Raw genomic sequence first — 14,218 nt, 5'->3', positions numbered from 1 at the left:
TACACGTCCACCAAGTTACGCAAGATAGTTTATTGAAACTTCGAATGTTTCCTTGTAAGTGTTGGATGCTAGTGATGGTCATCCCTTTATTTGGATTTTCACGTGGCTACTGACATCATGCTCCGGGATTTCATTGGACAATTGGTATAAAAATTTCTGTGGCGGGGTGACTGTACACTAGGCTATTGTCAATGCAGCTTCGTAATTAATTGTATTACCTTCACCACTGCCCAATGTACGCTATTTCCTTCTTTTTCCTCTTTTTTCTCTAATTATACGGAAAATGACTAAAGTTAAAATTTTACATGTCGGAACTCCTAAATCAGTGTTAAGTAAATTATACTAGGCTTTTACCTGCGGCTTCACTGCTCAGACGTATGTCACATATATTGTAGAAATTTGCTCCTATCCCCTATCTCTGTCTGTCTCCTCTCTGCTCCATGCGTCCTCTTGCCCTGCCACTTCCACGCCATTTGGACAGCGGTGGTTCTTACCCTCATGGTGCTTGTTTCCAGACAATAGTGTTACGTGTACCAAGTTTGCTTGTAATCCAACCAGTGCTTTAGGTGAAGATGTGGAACATACATACACACACATTTATTATTTTTGTAGTTACGTACGTGTGTATGTTTGTACGTTTGCTCCACTTACATCACATTTAGATTCTACCAGATAAATGGTTTAGTATAAAAACTGAAGTACATCGTGAAATAGAATAAAGAGCTTTTTAGCTGCTGGAGTGACTGTTCATCGATATAGAGAAGTGCAGCGCGGTTATAAAGGGAGATGGGTTGCGATTTATGGCCCCCTTTGTTTAGCATATGCGTCAAAGGAACAATGAAATAAGTAAAAGAAGGCCACAGGAGTGCCATCAGGGGAATGACGCTGGATTTTCGGTAGCTCAGAGGTAGGTGTGACGGTTGACGATGCCGCAGTCTCATCTGTGAACAGGTAGGGTAACAGAAATGTCAATACTGCACTGGTCAGTTTGATGAGCCAGCCCCAAAATCGTTGTTTCTGAGGGGGAGCCTGTGGGTAATAAGGCCTGAACCAGTTATTAAGTGACACGGATAGTGGTAGTTGGCGTGGAAAATATTCCACGTTTTCGTCTGGCTTACCACATTGTGGCGGGGCACCCACTTGGTGCTGATGCCAGCATCCCTGCCAAAGATCGTTTATCTCCTCCTTCGGGTGGGTGTACGTTCTTTGGAGCACATTATCGACCATATGTCTACTGGACATAGATTATTGCTTGACAACCGACATGTGACGGCATATAGGTAGGATCATCCCCAGAATCTCTCAGTTCAGTTGTCCAAAAGACGACCGCAGCAGAGAGGATAACAACATTGTTTGTTTTATTGTCGGTTTTAGCTTCCAAATGACGCAGCCTATTGCCCAAAGTAATTTTGTTGGAACTGACTTCGTCCAAGAAAACCTACGCACTGAAACAAACAGCCTCGTTTCGAAGTTAATAAAATTTTCAAAAATATCCAAACTGTTGTCCTTAGGTTAGTACAAACGGGAACAGTAATTCATTGCTACTGCTCTGTCAGGTTTCAAGTAGTACAGTAATGGAAGGACCTTCCTTCGCAGTACCAAGCTCGTTCACAATAAATGAAGAACAAAATTAAGTAACCATTTAGTCGAAAAATGACACTATCTGTAATATGGTTATAAGATTTATAATTCGAATCGGCAACCAGCCACATGAAAACTATGGTGGTTTGTTGTTTCAAATTGTAAACGTTATAACCTTTCAAGGCAGTTTCTTCGGCCTATAGGGACTTGCAATAACGAGCCAACCTTCACCTCCTTCGTGTAATTGAATAGTTCATAAACTTTTGAAGCTCTTTGACGAAGGGCTGATGTATCTGTGAAGACTAACTGACCAAGAACTCAAGCAACACAGGACACACAGGCAAATTGCGAACATATACACATTGTGTGAGATTTCTCGCTCACCATATGTCTTAAGCTAGTACCTTCCTTTCAATAAAATGAAAATCGCGTTCAGAGCAAAATAATTATTTGATATGAGCCAAGAAACTCAAATGTAAACAAAGAAGGAATTCTTACAGTGCTTTTTCATCTGAATTCAACATTGCTCAATATCCGTTGAATGGTTCTGTTCACAATAATGTCAATGTGGCGTAGTGTTTGAGTGCAATGTGAGTGGGATTTTGTACAGTATCAGAGGTTTCCGTTTCTAAAAGTAGGGTAATTGGACTTCACGTTTCTGTGATGCATTTTGCAGAAAACTTAACGAACCGTCATCGATTATTTACACCTCTAGACACCGATGCATAGTAAAATTCGTCCGCAAGATTATCATTCAGCTTCCAACACTTATCTTATGGGAGACCGGCTTAATGATGCGTGCTGATGTGCGCGTTAGCAGCGGCTTTGGGCTGCAGCCAGTGTCGTCTGCCAGGGCTCCAGTTGTGCGCGTATGCTGGTGACCAGACCAGGACTCCGGACAAGTTCCGCAGGCCTATCACAAGCAAATGGTGCATTAAGACCCAGCTTCCAGAGCGTGATCACTTCCCCGAGACAGTGCTATGAAGCGCGACCGCGTTTCAAAGCAGCTACAGTACTGGCACAGTAACATTATGGTCAGTTGCTGGCAGAGTCATCTACGAGGTACAAAGTTAATCTCACAATATCATTTGCAAATTTATACACAAATTTACAGACTGATGACTAATGTACAAAGTGTTTAAGTAATAGAGGGCATAGTTTCTGGTATATATTCCTCATAGATAAACATTGCAAATGGTGGGTTTGCAAGTCATAGCTTTCAGAACAGTGGTAGTCACTAGAATGCTTTCCCTCCAGCAGAAGACGTTCTGAATATCCACCTGCTCCCTGACTACAGACCTCATATCAGTGTCCCACGGCCATGCCAAAACGATTCCATATTTCCAAGAACTTTGCTTATTTTCTGACAACCCATATTTCAATTCCAAAGGGATTCCATGGGAGGTGCCAGAGACGAATACACTAATTATCTTAAATTGCCCCATAAGTAAAAACTGACAGTGTTGAAACCAGATGATCATGGAGACCGAGCAAGTGTGCCATATCCACCTATCCATCGATTAGGGATCAAGGAAACCAAATACTGACGAGTTGTAGAACTGATATGTGAAGGAGCACCATCATGCGAAAAGTGGACTTATTAAGGAATCATCAGGGTGGTACATAGGGTCCAGTTAATCAGTCAACAATGATACTGGTTTAAGTGTTATTGGAGAACCGCACTTGGTAATGAGATGGAAAACTTGCATGTGGATTTTCATACTCCCATTAATGCTGAGTGTGAAAGTTTGTAATGCCATCTCATGGGAACTAAGCTTCATGTGTGAATAACACAGAAGCCAGAAACTCCGGATTTGTAGCACATCACTGCAAGAACCACTAACAGGACATAAGTCGTGCCCATTTATGTGCTGTTGACGGCGTCTGTATACGTTGCATGTGATAAGGATACAGCCTGCAACAGCGATATGAGGAACATTCACTTGCCACGCTGACCTTCGTGTGCTGACAGATGGAGTCGCATACATGTAATCCAAAATCTTCTCCTTCACATCTGGACTTCTCGATCTTGGTCGGTTTCCTCCAAACGAGGAGATGTGAACTTCCTACGAGCTCACAGCGGTGATGGAGACGTTCAAATGTCTTCCAATCTGGACACCTCCACTGTTTGTACCTCTCCTGTGTCCAACGAGGACCGAATGCAGCGTTGCCACCCACCTTTCCATACACGAACTGTACTTCTGCTAGCACGTGATTTGAGCACATATCGATCGCGAAGGAAACAAATGTTCGCTTTGACCTTCGCCTCGGAATTAACTGTCCTGTTAATATACTTCTACATCTATATCTATACTCTGAAAACGACTGTGAAGTGCATGGCAGAAGGTACCTCCCATTGTACCAGTTATTACTGTTCCTTCCCCTCTGTATTCACGAATGGAGCGTGGGAAGAATGGTTGCTTAAATGTCCCTGTTTGTGCACTAATCTAATCTTGCCCTCATGATCCTTGTGGGGTAGATAAGTGTGGGGTTATGTAGTATATTCCTAGGATCATCATTTACAGCCGATTCTTTAAACTCTGTAAGTAGGCTTCCTAGGGATAGTTTAAGCTAATGTTCAAGAGTCAGCCAATTCAGCTTCTTCATCATCTCTGTGGCACTCTCCGATGGATGAAACAAACATTTATCTAATCGTGCTGCCCTTCCCTGCATGATAAGTTCAGTATCACTTCTTAGTGCTATCTGGTACGCGTCTGACAAATTTCAACAATATTCTAGAGCCGGAGCATCTCCTTTGTAGACTGATTGTACGTGCCCAGTATTTTACCAATAAACCAAAATCTACCATGTGCTTTACCTGCAACTGACCCTAAGTGATTCTCCATTCCCTACAAAGTGGTACAGCCAGGTATATATAGAGTTCACTGGTTCCAGCAGTGACTCTTCTATGTTACAGTCATTCATACCACGTTTTTTCGTTTTGTCATGTGCACAACGTAATATTTCGGAATATTCATAGGAAACCGCCGATCCTTTCATCACTTCGAAATACGGGGTGCATTCAAGTTCTAAGGCCTCCGATTTTTTTTCTCCCGACTGGAAAGAGATAGAAACATGCGCATTGTTTTAAAATGAGGCCGCATTCATTGTCAATACATCCCAGAGATAGCAACACCGTATGGCAGATGCAATTTTACCGACAGCGGCGAGAATGAGAACTGTTTTAAATACTTAAAATGGCGACGTTTTCCTTACTTGAACAGCGTGCAATCATTCGTTTTCTGAATTTGCGTGGTGTGAAACCAATTGCAATTCATCGACAGTTGAAGGAGACATGTGGTGATGGAGTTATGGATGAGTCGAAAGTGCGTTCGTGGGTGCGACAGTTTAATGAAGGCGAACATTGTGTGACAACAAACCGATACAACCTCAGGCTCACACAAGCCGGTATGACGACATGATCGAGAAAGTGGAGAGAATTGTTTTGGGGGATCGCCGAATGACTGTTGAACGGATCGCCTCCAGAGTTGGCATTTCTGTGGGTTCTGTGCACACAATCCTGCATGACGACCTGAAAATGCGAAAAGTGTCATCCAGGTGGGTGCCACGAATGCTGATGGACGACCACATGGCTGCCCGTGTGGCATGTTGCCAAGCAATGTTGACGCGCAACAAGAGCACGAATGGGACTTTCTTTTCGTCGGTTGTGACAATGGATGAGACGTGGATGCCATTTTTCAATTCGGGAACAAAGCGCCAGTCAGCTCAATGGAAGCACACAGGTTTACCGCCACCAAAAAAATTTCGGGTAACCGCCAGTGCTGAAAAAATGATGGTGTCCATGTTCTGGGACAGCGAGGGCGTAATCCTTACCCATTGCGTTCCAAAGGGCACTACGGTAACAGGTGCATCCTACAAAAATGATTTGAAGAACAAATTCCTTCCTGCACTGCAACAAAAACGTCCGGGAAGGGCTGCGCGTGTTTCTTCGTAATAACAACTTTGAAGTGATTCCTCATGCTCCCTACTCACCTGACCTGGCTCCTAGTGACTTTTGGCTTTTTCCAACAATGAAAGACACTCTCCGTGGCCGCACATTCAGCGGCCGTGCTGCTATTGCCTCAGCGATTTTCCAGTGGTCAAAACAGACTCCTAAAGAAGCCTTCGCCGCTGCCATGGAATCATGGCGTCAACGTTGTGAAAAATGTGTACGTCTGCAGGGCGATTACGTCGAGAAGTAACGCCAGTTTCATCGATTTCGGGTGAGTAGTTAATTAGAAAAAAAAAATCGGAGGCCTTAGAACTTGAATGCACCTCGTATTATGAAGAACTGAATGACTATTTATGCAGTTTCCTTCAGACAGTACTTCACTGTAGATAACTGCATCATTTGCAAAAAGTGTGAAGTTATGGTTAATATTGTCTCCAAGCCATGCATTACCTGTGTAACGGGACATCATCCTCTATTATTAATTTTTCTCAACAGTAGTTGTCGATACCAGTAACAATTTTCGAATTTTGGACAGGTCAATATTATCTCAGTTGCTATTCTGATAACTTTTTGTGATTTTATAAACAGTATGTTATATTTGAAGCTAAAATTTATGAAAAGGAATCACTTTATAAAATAGTTTAATTTTGACGCTATAATCGATAAGTACTGGTTACGAATGCACAGTCAAAATTATTTTTTAGAAACATTTGTGCACTTAAAATTCCTTTTATTAATTACGCACTCCGTTGCTGTTTACTATGTTTATTTCTGGATTCATTTATGAAATAATAATCGAAATTAATGAGGTAACGAAAGCTAGTAGTAATTCATTTTTTAAGAAAAATTGTTTTTCCGTAGAGTGTGAGAGTTTTTAAGTTGCCTGTGAAGTGATCGGACGTATTTTTGTATAAAAGTTGCGCACAGCATAATTCCGGCTTTGTTAATGTGAAAAATCAAAAGATTGTATGATATACTAAAATGTGCGAAAATACATTTACAAAAAAATAAAAGAAGAAATTCTCCAACAACAGTCTTCAAATATATTTAGTTCAAACCAACCGTGTGGACCTTATGTGAGATTTTCAGCTTTAATAATCAGCCCCTAGACAAGAAGAACTGGAGCCATCTCAACATGACAAGCTAAGTAAACTTGAAAATTTATTGTAATCTTCGTTCCTCTGAAATCTTCACAAAGACTTTGCTTATAAATTATATGGACAGGGCATTGTTCATTGTGGACAACAGCTGGAAGAAGCAAGGAGGGGAAGATTACACCTGACACATGTCGTAATGAACTTATTACATTGTCAACAAGTGAAGAATCCATACCTGAAACTAGGCCCTCTATTCTTGAGATACTCTGTGTATATTAATAATAAACACTATTTCTATGTATCTACCTTCCAAATACTTACTGTCTGAATAGAAGCACTACACGCGTAATCACGACCTACCTCCCAGACTGAAGGCGGAGGGGCTGAAAAGAGGGAGACATACAAGCGTGACTCAAGAAAGTCTGAAACAATATCAGCCAGAATGAGATTTTCACTCTGCAGCGGAGTGTGCACTGATATGAAACTTCCTGGCAGATTAAAACTGTGTGCTGGACTGAGACTCGAACTCGGGACCTTTGCCTTTCACGGGAAAGTGCTCTACCAACTGAGCTACCCAAGCACAGGGTGCCAGGAAGTTTAATATCAACAAATTTTTGTATATATATTGCTCATTATTCATATAATTATGTTTTGTAGAAATGCTGTGGGAGGAATGTATCCTTATCATCTCTGCGAATGGAAGGAGAGCGGGAGGGGGGTCAGAAGCCGTGTTATGTATATATAATCGATAACGACTAAAGCCACTGTTGAGTCTACAGTTTTCAGGGTCTTTAGAATCACTGGTGACAGTCACGATGACGTTCCGACACTGTGGGTTGCTTCTAGGGGTGCAAATACAGTGTGACCTCCGGCTGATGGTTGAGGCAAAAAGGAGCGACATAAAAGCATGACTCAGTAACGCCTGGAGCAATTCCGACTAAGTTTAGTATATACATGATTGTCTATTTGTATAAAAAATACAGTGGGTTTAAGGTACCTCTACCGCTCGTACGGGTCTTGGTGGGGACCGGAAGGGTGACACGTAAAAATATTTGATAACGACCTTTTGCGTATTTTTCACCCAGGCAGAATTACATAGGTTAAATTTACTATACGTGTGTGAAGTATATGTGACATATGTGTACGTAGGCGAGCCTCTAGGCAAGAAGCTAGTTACATTTAAAATTTACTCAAAGCTGAGATTTTTCAACTATTCTGGATATGTTTAATATTCATTTTCTGTGAAATTGATGGAAGTGCATAGGATGTGAAAAGATGTTAATAATGTACAATGTTAATAACGTACATGTACATTAATAATGTACAAGCAAAGATATATACACTCCTGGAAATGGAAAAAAGAACACATTGACACCGGTGTGTCAGACCCACCATACTTGCTCCGGACACTGCGAGAGGGCTGTACAAGCAATGATCACACGCACGGCACAGCGGACACATCAGGATCCGCGGTGTTGGCCGTCGAATGGCGCTAGCTGCGCAGCATTTGTGCACCGCCGCCGTCAGTGTCAGCCAGTTTGCCGTGGCATACGGAGCTCCATCGCAGTCTTTAACACTGGTAGCATGCCGCGACAGCGTGGACGTGAACCGTATGTGCAGTTGACGGACTTTGAGCGAGGGCGTATAGTGGGCATGCGGGAGGCCGGGTGGACGTACCGCCGAATTGCTCAACACGTGGGGCGTGAGGTCTCCACAGTACATCGATGTTGTCGCCAGTGGTCGGCGGAAGGTGCACGTGCCCGTCGACCTGGGACCAGGCCGCAGCGACGCACGGATGCACGCCAAGACCGTAGGATCCTACGCAGTGCCGTAGGGGACCGCACCGCCACTTCCCAGCAAATTAGGGACACTGTTGCTCCTGGAGTATCGGCGAGGACCATTCGCAACCGTCTCCACGAAGCTGGGCTACGGTCCCGCACACCGTTAGGCCGTCTTCCGCTCACGCCCCAACATCGTGCAGCCCGCCTCCAGTGGTGTCGCGACAGGCGTGAATGGAGGGACGAATGGAGACGTGTCGTCTTCAGCGATGAGAGTCGCTTCTGCCTTGGTGCCAATGATGGTCGTATGCGTGTTTGGCGCCGTGCAGGTGAGCGCCACAATCAGGACTGCATACGACCCAGGCACACAGGGCCAACACCCGGCATCATGGTGTGGGGAGCGATCTCCTACACTGGCCGTACACCACTGGTGATCGTCGAGGGGACACTGAATAGTGCACGGTACATCCAAACCGTCATCGAACCCATCGTTCTACCATTCCTAGACCGGCAAGGGAACTTGCTGTTCCAACAGGACAATGCACGTCGGCATGTATCCCGTGCCACCCAACGTGCTCTAGAAGGTGTAAGTCAACTACCCTGGCCAGCAAGATCTCCGGATCTGTCCCCCATTGAGCATGTTTGGGACTGGATGAAGCGTCGTCTCACGCGGTCTGCACGTCCAGCACGAACGCTGGTCCAACTGAGGCGCCAGGTGGAAATGGCATGGCAAGCCGTTCCACAGGACTACATCCAGCATCTCTACGATCGTCTCCATGGGAGAATAGCAGCCTGCATTGCTGCGAAAGGTGGATATACACTGTACTAGTGTCGACATTGTGCATGCTCTGTTGCCTGTGTCTATGTGCCTGTGGTTCTGTCAGTGTGATCATGTGATGTATCTGACCCCAGGAATGTGTCAATAAAGTTTCCCCTTCCTGGGACAATGAATTCACGGTGTTCTTATTTCAATATCCAGGAGTGTATTAGTTACAAGATGACTTACGTCGTATTAAAAAGTGAAGCTCGTGGTATTAATGATCCACAAAAGTATTAAATTTACATTTTGCTGTCAAATGGCATTCGGATTTCTAGGCCACCATCAGACGATTAATTCTGTTTTTTTTTTAAATTTTTTTATATGATCTTTTCTTATAAGCATCGGCGGGACACTCCATAAATAATCCAAATTTTAAGATTTTCTGTGAACACATTTCTTGCCTGTAGCTGGAGTCCCCCAAGCAAAGTCAAAATGGTTCAAATGGCTCTGAGCACTATGGGACTTAACATCTGAGGTCATCAGTCCCCTAGAACCAAGAACTACTTAAACCTAACTAACCTAAGGACATCACACACATCCATGCCCGAGGCAGGATTCGAAACTGTTACCATAGCTGAAGCGTCTAGAACCGCTCGGCCAACGCGGCAAGCTAAGGCAAAGTCCCTTTATTCAGACTTGAGGTCCACCGTATATATAGAGAAGACGAGCTGAACCGCTTCCTTGGGATGAGATGTGGCTATGTTCATCCGTTCTGTTAGTGCCAATTTTGATATCTGATGACGGATATATTTTTTTTTTCACAGAATTCATCGATGAAATACCAAAAACTGTAGTGGATATTGGCGGAAAAACAGATATGTAGCTTTCTGTCCTCACAACGTCTAAATCAAGATGCAAACAATGTTATTCTGTCACTGTATAGTGAAAATTAAAATTTCCAGCTACACTTATTTTGAATCTTGAGTATCTACAATGAAACCTGTAGCATGATAGCAAGCACCTAAAGCTTCGTCCCGGAAATGGACACAAATACATACCCTGATACAGGGACAACAACATTTTCGAATGACAATTAACATGTTAAAGTTTCCCATCCCTTCAAACGCCGAAAGTCAACGCCATTGCTGCAGCACGCGAACTGCTCGCAACCATTCTCAATCCTGACGATGCAAGGAATGTTTGCCACCAGTATTTGGTCATAAAGGAAAAGAAAAATAATGGTGTACCGTTTCTGACAACAAGACTGAACACCAATGCCGTACGTTATGTCCATAAATTCTTCACCGTGTCTGACTCAGCTATGATAATGATGATAATGATAATTAACAATCAGTGTGCTTAAGACGTTACACCTGGTGGCGTCTTTGACGTCTTAGACACGCGTAGACTCCGTCGCGACACTTCATTTCACTTTTCAGATCATTTCATTGTCTGCTTCTGATTACAAACGTCACCTACACGGATCTGCTGCACGGTTGACAGCTCGCAACACTTCTGCGAAAGATCAAGGTAAGGCACTTGCTTCTATATCTTTCCGAGCATAACGACTGATTTCAGGATTACCTTTGACCAACTGAAACTCTTACTGTAAGAAATCAGTTAACTCCCCAGTAAAGAGTACAGCAGTAGGATATTGTTTACTTTGGAAACGAAGGAATCGCCGAATGATCAAAGTGTCTTCCGTGGAATAGGGTAAAGAGGTGGACTTGGACACACTACATGGACCTTGAGGCAAAGTTTTCAGTGTTCCGACTGATTAGATGCAGCTCAGAGCGAACTCCTTTCCTCCACCCAGCTCTTCTTTATTTCACAATAGCACGTGAACCAATCGTCCTCAGTATTTGTAGGACGTATTCTAATGTGTGTCTTCTCCAACAGTTTTTGTCCCCTACAGGACCTTCAGCGACCTTGGAAATTATTCCCTGATCTCTTAAGATGTATGCTACATACTGTTTCTTCTTCTGGTCAATGTTTTCACAATTCTGCGGAAAACCGCTTCATTTATTAGCTGCGGTGGGACGAGCCGTTTTCTCACTATCCTTTTAACAATCAGTCCACCTATGTGGATAGCTTTCAGGTTGTCTGCCCCTTCACTCTGCGATGGTAGGTACTGGTTTAGCCGACAAAAGCAGCGTTGACGAAAATTCGACTAAATACCTACTACGCAAACACCACAAAGCCCCAGTCCATGGGCAGTAGCTGAAAATTAGTTAAACTATCGAGCGTTTGGAGCTCTTGCATGACTCCTTAGAAATATTGGAAAAATTTCCTTCTAATTGGTTTATTGTCTTTAAAATAAGGTAATGGCTATCAAGTCCGTATTTAACATACCGACATCAATTATGGAATGCTACTGACTGTCTCTGTAATAAGTTCACACCCAAACTATTTAGTCCGACCCGACATTTTGAATGCCCTAACAGTCACTGAACCACGACTACTTGCGAGTTAACATATTCAGTCCTTAAGTAGGCTTCTTGCAAAGAAGTGTCCGCCATAATGTCTCGTACTCTGCAGGAAACGCGCCACGAGGAATTTATGTACGAAATGAAATGTCACAAGCGAATATTTCTTCAAATATATGATTCAAAAAGCTCAAACTTTCACAAAATCCTGTACTGTAGTCTTTTTCGTCAACTACAGGAGAACCGATCAAACGCGCGAATTTCTTCCTGTTGGTACTAATTTGATCAGCGCGATTTAACATACACTATGTGATCAAAAGTATCCGGATACCCCCAAAAACATACGTTTTTCATATTAGATGTATTGTGCTGCCACCTACTACAAAAGTACTCCATATCGGCGACGTCAGTAGTCATGAAACATTGTGAGAGAACAGAATTAGGCGCTCCATGGAACTCACGGACTTCGAACGTGGTCAAGTGATTGGGTGTTACTTGCATCATAAGTCTGTACGTGAGATTTCCACACTCCCAAACATCCCTAGGTCCTCAGTATCCAATGTGACAGCGAAGTGGAAACCTGAAGGGACACGTACAGCACAAAAGCGTACAGTCCGACCTCGTCGGCTGACTCACACAAAACGCCGACTGTTGAAGAGGGTTGTAATGTGTAATAGGCAGACATCTATCCAGACCGTCACACAGGAATTTCAAACCCCACCAGGATCCACTGCAAGTACTATGACGGTAGGCAGGAGGTGAGAAAACTTGGATTTCATGGTCGAGCGGCTGCTCACAAGCCACACATCTCGCCGGTAAATGCCAAACGACGCCTCGCTTTGTGTAAGGAGCGTAAATATAGGACGACTGAACCGTGGAAAAACGTTGTGTGGAATGACAAATAGCGGTACACAATATGGCGATCCGACGGCAGGGTGTGGGTATGGCGAATGCCCGGTGAACTACATCTGCCAGCGTGTGTAGTGCCAGCAGTAGAATTCGGAGGCGGTAATGATATGGTGTGGTGGTGTTTTTCATGGTAGGGCTTGCTCCCCTTGTTTCTTTGCTTGCCACTATCACAACACAGGTCTACATTGATGTTTTAAGCACCTTCTTGCTTCCCACTGTTGAAGAGCAATTCGGAGATGAGGATTGCATCTTTTAGCACAAAAATGTTCAAATGTGTGTGAAATCTTATGGGACTTAACTGCTAATGTCATCAGTCCCTAAGCTTACACACAACCTAAATTATCCTAAGGACAAACACACACCACACCCATTCCCGAGGGAGGACTCGAACCTCCTTCGGGACCAGCCGCACAGTCGATGACTGCAGCGCCTTAGACCGCTAGGCTAACCCGCGCTGCTCTTTCAGCACGATCGAGCATCTGTTCTTAATGCACGGCCTGTGGCGGAGTGGTTACAGGACAATAACATCCCTGTAATGGACTGGCCTGCACAGAGTCCTGGTCTGAATCCTATAGAACACCTTTGCAATGTTTTGAAACCCCGACTTCGTGTCGGGACTCACCGACCGACATCGATACCTCAGCTCAGTGCAGCACACCGTGAAGAATGGGCTACTGTTCCCCAAGAAACCTTCCAGTACCTGATTGAACGTATGCTTGCGAGAGTGGATGCTGTCATCAAGGCTGAGGGTGTAACACCATACTGAATTTTAGCATTACGGATGGAGTGCGCCACGAACTTGTAAGTTATTTTCAGCCAGTTGTCGGGATACATTTGATCACATAGTGTAGGTGTTTACCAGAAGATGGCTCCCGAGCGACTATGTCGATTTTTTCATAGATCTCAGACACACAGCACTACTGAGGCGCGCGGGAAATGTTGAATTCCTGTTGGTTAGTAAGTTAAGCAGCCAGTCAGATCATCTCGAGAACTTGTATCCTTGCGGTATTTCCAACGTCGGTCAGTCAGTTTACCACAAGTAATTTAGATTAGAAATTTCGTAATTCCGAAACTAAACAGAATCTAATGAAAACAAAATATGATTCCTTTCCACAAAATAAATAACTAATAAATTTAACACTCAACGCCCCTTCTGGCTGCCTTTTAAAAATCAAGCTCACTAATTTTCCTATTTCCTCACACTTACATTTAAATAATTTCAGTAAAATATCACATTCTCGCTTTAGGTATTTCCTCCACTCATTCTCTCAGTCTCTCCAAAACACACGCACAACCAAAACACGATCAAATAACAATATTCCATAGTACTTTTAATTTTATCGGTAATCTGTGGTAATGGAACTAAAGAAAGTTCCAGAAAATTAGATTATATGAACCTATCCTCTTGGCTGTAGTTTTAATCGATCCTCCATATGAACATGTTACAGTCCCAAACACAGTTCCACAATGGCAGCACGGTTATTACATGTTTTAGGTATAGACATATATCTCAGAAAGTACTGAAGTTATTAATATGAATTTTTAACAGTATGGTTGTGTTATCAATAGGATTTGGTACAATAAGTATGAAAAGGTCGATGAATATTTAATAATACTTCTTCAGATTCATAGAGAGTGTGTGCAACGTACTGAACTCAGCCTTAGTTAGGCACGCGGCTCACCTTGCCCAGGAGCCTTCGTCAGCTGTGCGTGCG

Source organism: Schistocerca piceifrons, chromosome 3 (assembly GCF_021461385.2).
Source record: "Schistocerca piceifrons isolate TAMUIC-IGC-003096 chromosome 3, iqSchPice1.1, whole genome shotgun sequence".
Lineage (NCBI taxonomy): Eukaryota > Metazoa > Arthropoda > Insecta > Orthoptera > Acrididae > Schistocerca > Schistocerca piceifrons.
This window is presented reverse-complemented; position numbering follows the sequence as displayed.